The 6,406-nt window shown below is 40.8% G+C and overlaps 1 pseudogene; it reads left to right on the top strand.

The window, feature by feature from the left end:
- Positions 1-704: 704 nt before the first annotated feature.
- On the top strand, positions 705-1,190 carry LOC130041914 (transcription factor BTF3-like; annotated as a pseudogene).
- The last annotated feature ends 5,216 nt before the right edge of the window (positions 1,191-6,406 follow it).

Raw genomic sequence — 6,406 nt, 5'->3', positions numbered from 1 at the left:
GGGAAGAGAAGGTACTGGGGAATGGTTCAGAGGTGAAAACAAAGTGCCTGAACTGCAAGTGTGAGACAGTGTGTTTGGTCCTAGGCACCATCCACAAGTGCTGAGTGTGGTCTTCACAGCTCTGCAATATGGAGCCAACTATACCAGAGGTTGCACAACCAGATGTGTGTGAACACCACAAAGAAAGGTGGGTGAGCATAGTGGACAGGAGTTTGATACTTGAGCATGTATAAGAGCACCACAGTGCCAGTGCCATCCAGAACTGTGTGAGCACCATAAGTAAAGGTGTGAGACTCCTGGAGAACACATCTGCAAGCATTGCAACTAAAAAGTGAGTGACACTTCCTCCTGGGAGCACCACAGTCAAGTGTGTGAGGCCTACAACCTATTGTAAAAGGACCAGAATCAAGTGCATTGACCCCCCCCCAAAAAAAAAACATTACAAGCACAAAGGGAAAAGGTATAGCAAGATAATATTTATAGGGTTAAATAACATAATACAGTAGAGTATAAAAAATAGGCACATGTTGTCTATACATTAATAGAGTCTCATATTTATTTGGTTCTAACAATGATCACAAAGAGTAGAGTCTGGCTGCCATCTTGCATCCCCGGGTGTGCATGCCCAATCTCAGCTGGTCCCCTGAGATCCCCTGAGCACCAACCTTTAGTCCCCCCATGCGACCCCATTTCTGCTCCACAAGATGAAAGAAATGATGAACCAAGAGAAGCTCGCCAAACTGCTAGCCCAAGTGCACATTGGTGGGAAAGGAACTGCTCCCAGAAAGAAGAAGGTGGTCCACAGAACAGCTACAGCAGATGATAAGAAACTTCAGTTCTCCTTAAAGAAGTTAGGTGTAAACAGTATCTCTGGTATTGAACAGGTGAATATGTTTACAAACCAAGGAACAGTGATCTACTTTAGTAACCCTAACGTTCAAGCATCCTTGGCAGCAAACACTTTCACCATTACAGGCCATGCTGAGGCAAAGCAGCTGACAGAAATGCTTCCCAGCATCTTAAACCAGTGTGATGCAGACAGTTTTGACTAGTTTAAGGAGACTGGCTGAAGCTCTGCCTGAACAATTGGTGGATGGAAAGCACCACTTGATACTGAAGAGGATGATGATGATGAGGTTCCAGATCTGGTGGAGAATTTTGATGAGGCTTCCAAGAATGAAGAAAACTGAATTGAGTCAACTTCTAAAGAAGATAAAACTCGAAGAAATTACTAGAAGCTGCTATTTTATAATATGATTGCTTTCTAAAATTTTGTTCAGGGATCTAATAAGATTGAGATCTAATATATTTAAGCTCAAGCCCTTTGGACACTCCAGCTCTTTTCAGTTTTTGTTTAAATACAAGTCATTTTTTTGCAGTTAATTAAGTTGAAGAAGCCTGGGAATAAAGTTTGAAATAAATGTCAGTAAAGTTATTTGCCTGGTTAAAAAAAAGAGTAGAGTCTGGTGTCAAGGTCCCTGAGATGAGAAGAAAAACAGGTTTAAAAGATAGAAAAGTGAGTTTAAGAATGGAAGCACTTGAATTTGAGACAACATTTAAGAACATTCAAATGGGTTAGGCCCTGGCCCTTGGAGCTTTAGCAGAAATAAGTTGACCCTAATGAGCTACATGGCACTGGACGGAGAATGACTAGGAAGTGAGAACACAGGCATAGTGCCTGTAGGTGCTTTATCCAGAAGTTTGGTTCTAGTCAAAATGAACAGTTGGACAATAGCTGGTGTAAGAGAAAGTCAAAGGAAGAATTTGAACCCACCCTGCTGGCATAAAAAAAATGCCCAAAACTAGTTGGTTCAATCAATGGAACTGTATTTGCTCATCATTCTAGGGGCTAGAAAACTATGATCAGGTGATGGAATATACACTTCCTGGTGACAGTCCTCTTCCTGCCTGGTACACGTCTGCATGGCATGGCCTTTCCTCAGATCCCATTTTGAATGGGGAGGCAAAGAGAGAGGGAGGTAAGAGAAAAGAAAGAGACACACACAGATTTGGATCAGCATTTCACGCTTTGACCTCACTGAACCATAATCACATCTTTATATCTCCGGTTACAGTCATACTGGTTGGGGGCAGGCCGGGGAGATTTATAGTCCTAAACTATGAATTATAATTTTTAGTGGGTAGGGCATTTGCCTTGCACACAGCCGACCTGGTCGACCCGAGTTCAATTCCTCTGCCCCTCTCAGAGAGCCAAGAAAGCTACTGAGAGTATCTCGCCCACCATGATGTATTTGATATGCCAAACACAGCAACAACAAGTCTCACAATGGAGACGTTACTGGGCCCATTAGAGCAGATCGATGAACAACTGGGGGACAGTGCTACAGTGCTACAATGGGTAGTGCTGAGGGGCTATCTCTGGCACTGCACTCAGGAGTAACCCCTGGTAATGCTCAGGGAGCCATATGTAGTGCTGGGGGTCTGAGGCAGGATTGCAGCCAAAACAGCCCCAAGCAAGCAACTGCCTTCGTACCTTCTATTCTCTTTGACCCTAAACTGAATTTTGAGGAGACACAAATATTCAGTCCATACCCATGGGTTTTATGGGGTTAAGGTGGATTTTGTGTATGTATGTGTGCTAAAGTGGAAGAGTTAGAAGAGAGGAGAGAGAGATGAGCTATTTGAATGATGATAATTAGAAGCCCAGGAATAGGCATGGGTCCCAGAGAGAAGGGAAAAGGACTGTCAGGACACAAGAGTCTCTGCAAGAATTCTCAGAGGAAACTCTAGCACAGTGTAAGGTGGCCAAGATTTCTGGGATCAGGAGTAAGGGATTTGAGGAGAAAGGCAGAAGTTGGATTCTGAAGATCCTGACATTCCAGGAGACTGCTCTGGTAATTGCCAACTTCCCATCTGGGTGATGATGTCTAGTTCAGGTTATCAAAGTTCATGTCTTTGAGAGCTCATCTACTCTGACACAATTACCATTTTGTTTCTGCTTTGTTTTTCCTCTTTTATTATTTTTTTAAAAATTTCCAAGTATTTTTAGTTTTTTTTTATCCCCAGTTCTTTGTGTGATTAATTCCCACTTTCAAAGTACCATGGTCTTAGAGGATAGTTGACACAATTTCTATCTTCTTGATTTAAAGATGTTTTGTGACCCAGCATGTGCCCATCTTGGAGAATATCCTGTGTGTACAGGAGAAGAAGAATGTATGAATAGTAATGATACCAGTAATTTTACCACTTAGTCATTTTACTGGTTGAGGCCAAAAATATATATTACAGTTCCTTTTAAGAAGTTAGGGAGACTAATGTGAAGTTCTTTGTAAAGGCAAATGTTGTTAAGTTTTCTACATTAAGTTTATCTTTGAGAAAAAACACAACTTTGTATCTGCTGTCACTTTAAAACAGCAAATTGAAGCTGCAGTTAAAACTACTGCTTCTACTAGGATAGAGAAGGGATCACTAAATCAACAATGGTTGGAGGAATCTCTTGGGATGGGAGATATGTGTTGAAAGTAGATAAAGGACCAAACATGATGGCCTCTCAGTATCTGTAATACAAACCATAATGCCCAAAAGGAGAAAGAGAGTAAGAGGGAAATTGTCTGCAATAGAGGTAGGGGGGAGGGGTAGGACAGGGGGTGCGGAGGGATACTGGGGACATTGGTGGTGGAAAATGTACACTGATGGAGGGATGGGTGTTCGATCATTTTATGACTGAAACTCAAACACGACACCTTTGAACTGTATCTCAAAGTGACTCAGTTAAAAAAAAAACTATTGCTTCTGAATCTACAAGCTGAAATAAAATACAGTAGCAGATTACATTAAAATAAAAGAGAGCTTGAGTTGACAGGATTTGGTTTGGCATTTTGGATTACACCAGTATCAATATAGTATCCACTCCAAACAAAGGGTAAATCCCCCTCCAACCTGTTTCAGTCAGGTTAAAACTGGAGAATCCTGAGTATCACACTTTAAGAAGAACAGGAAATGGGCCTGGGGAGATACCTCAAAAGGTCAGAGTGCATGCCTGGCACTGGCAATCATGGTTTCGAATCCTGACATTACAAAGTCCTGCACTACTGGAGCTAAGTAGTAGCACCAGTTGAGTATTACTGGGACTGACCCCTGGACCCCTAAGCATCCTCTAAGACACCTGCTCCCCAAACAAATGGTAAAACAACAGCAAAAGGAAAAGAGCATAAAATACAGTTGATGTTCAAGAACAGAAGAATAGATTGGACTTACCATGTGACACATGGGTTCAACCACTGAGAGACATTTACTATGAAAAGGAGAAGATTTAACTATAAATTGTTTACTTAATCTGTTTATCTCATCTTTTCTGCACTCTTAACTACAAACGAAATTTTGCACCTGTACATTCATTGCTTTGGTTCAGCTTCCCTTGGGCATAGTGACATTGTAACCCAGACTTCACTGACAGGGAGACTGAGACACCTAGAGGATAAAAGCAGGAGTCATCCACAAGGGGCCGCGGGGCCATCTATATCTCGGTTTATGTAAGCAAGTTTCCCCTTCTGTCTTCTCCCATGAAAATCCTATCATCCTTTATAGGCCAGACCGATCCTCTCAAAAGACTTTCTGCATCACAAACCTTCACTGACTTTTGTCTCCTTTGAAACTTGACAGTGTTCACAACTTACCAAGTGTCAAGACAACAGAAACAAGACAGCTTCTTTCACTTGGTTCTTGAGTCCTTGATGATAGAACATTTTGAGTGGTCTACTCTAGTTTCATACAGGTTGATTGTAGACTGAGATCAAGGGTTGTGTTTTGATTCTCTCTTCATAGAGTGAGATTAAGGGTTGTGTTTTGATGTTTTGATGTTTTGTTCTTCTCTTCATGAGGCCCAGCTCAGCACTGAGCTCTGAACAGGTGTTCAGTGTTGTGCCCTTTGTCCCGTAGGGTCACCATCTCTACCTTCTGAGGCTGTGTACTGTCCACACATCCTTTCAAAGGTAATCTGAAACAAAGGGCAGTGAGAATCTGCTTTCCAGATGTGCAGAAATTTGAGACATCCTCTGTGTATTATCTCCTAACAGGAGGTAATTCTCAAATCTTCGCAAGTATTAACATTTTAGCAGCTAATTAGAGTTATCAATTATCTCTGTGACTGGGTTATTAAAGCAGATCATCAAAACTGAAATTCTATGAGATTTAAATAAACTATTTTGTTTTTAAAATATGATCTATAAAAATTATTTTCTGGAATTGATCATTGAAAAATTATTTGTAAATGCTTGATTAGAAACACTATTCTTCTCAATTCCTATGACTCTCTAAGCACCTTATATATTTGAAGACAGTACCTTTTATTTTCTTTGCATTCACTATTTCATTACTATTTCAACACCAATGCAATTGGGCATAATAGGCGATTCTTCATGATATAGCTGAAGCCTTTTCCAAACTCAGCCACCAGTGTAGATCTTCCTGAGACTAATTTTAGCAGCTTTTCAAGCTGTCCTGCCCTTCTATACCATTATACCTTCCATGTATTGTTCCCTCAGCTGGAAAATGTGTCGCAAGCTTTTTTGAAAGACAAACACCCACTTGTCCTTTAGAACCACGCTTATTATTTGCCTTATTAGTGGAACATTTGCTAGATCTCTAAGGAGAATTACTTCTTTCTTTGTAGTTATTATTCGTGTCTATGTTGTTGGCTCCTGTGTTGCACTATAATGACAAGTTACCTGATTCAGACAGTTTGGTGGAAAGAATCTGTCTCTCTCTCTTAATGCCAAACATAGTAGATGCTCAAGATTTTTTTTATTAATTCAATAAACTTCTTGGTCACAAGCAAATGGAATAGACTTTGATTATCCCAAGGATGGGGGAAACATTTGTTGGGGACCAAAGAGATAGTAGTCAGTGGGTAAAGTACTTGCCTTTTATACAACCAACCCGGGTTTGATCTCCAGCACCACAAATAGTCCCCCAAACCCCACTAGGAGGCATGACTGAGCTTAGAGTCAGAGTAAACCCTGAGTACAGCTAGGTATGGTCCCCAAGTGAAACAAAATAAAACTAACAAAAAACATTTGTTGAATAGCAGCTACTGGGGTCATATCACAAAGGACTAGAAGACCGGGGGTGAATCAGCAAGGACAAATACATTCTCATTACATTTCTCCCACAGGATTCAGTCTGGGGCAAGCATCCCATTTACATGTCTATCTATTCTCTTCTGTCTATTCACTCAAAGATAACCTGAGATGAGTTAGACCTTCCTCCATTAGTGTGCAAGTCTGGGGGCTGGAGGTAGTACCATTTCCCCCCAAGATTGCCATTAAAAAAAGTATTTCCCTAAAAGGAAACTAAGTTGTATTCAGAAGGGGAATGAATGGGTTTTAGCAACAACAACAACAACAACAAAAGAGAAATGTCTATTACTATGAATAAAACTGTAGAA

Source organism: Sorex fumeus, unplaced genomic scaffold, assembly GCF_029834395.1.
Source record: "Sorex fumeus unplaced genomic scaffold, SorFum_2.1 ptg000098l, whole genome shotgun sequence".
Classification (NCBI taxonomy): domain Eukaryota; kingdom Metazoa; phylum Chordata; class Mammalia; order Eulipotyphla; family Soricidae; genus Sorex; species Sorex fumeus.
This window is presented reverse-complemented; position numbering and strand designations above follow the sequence as displayed.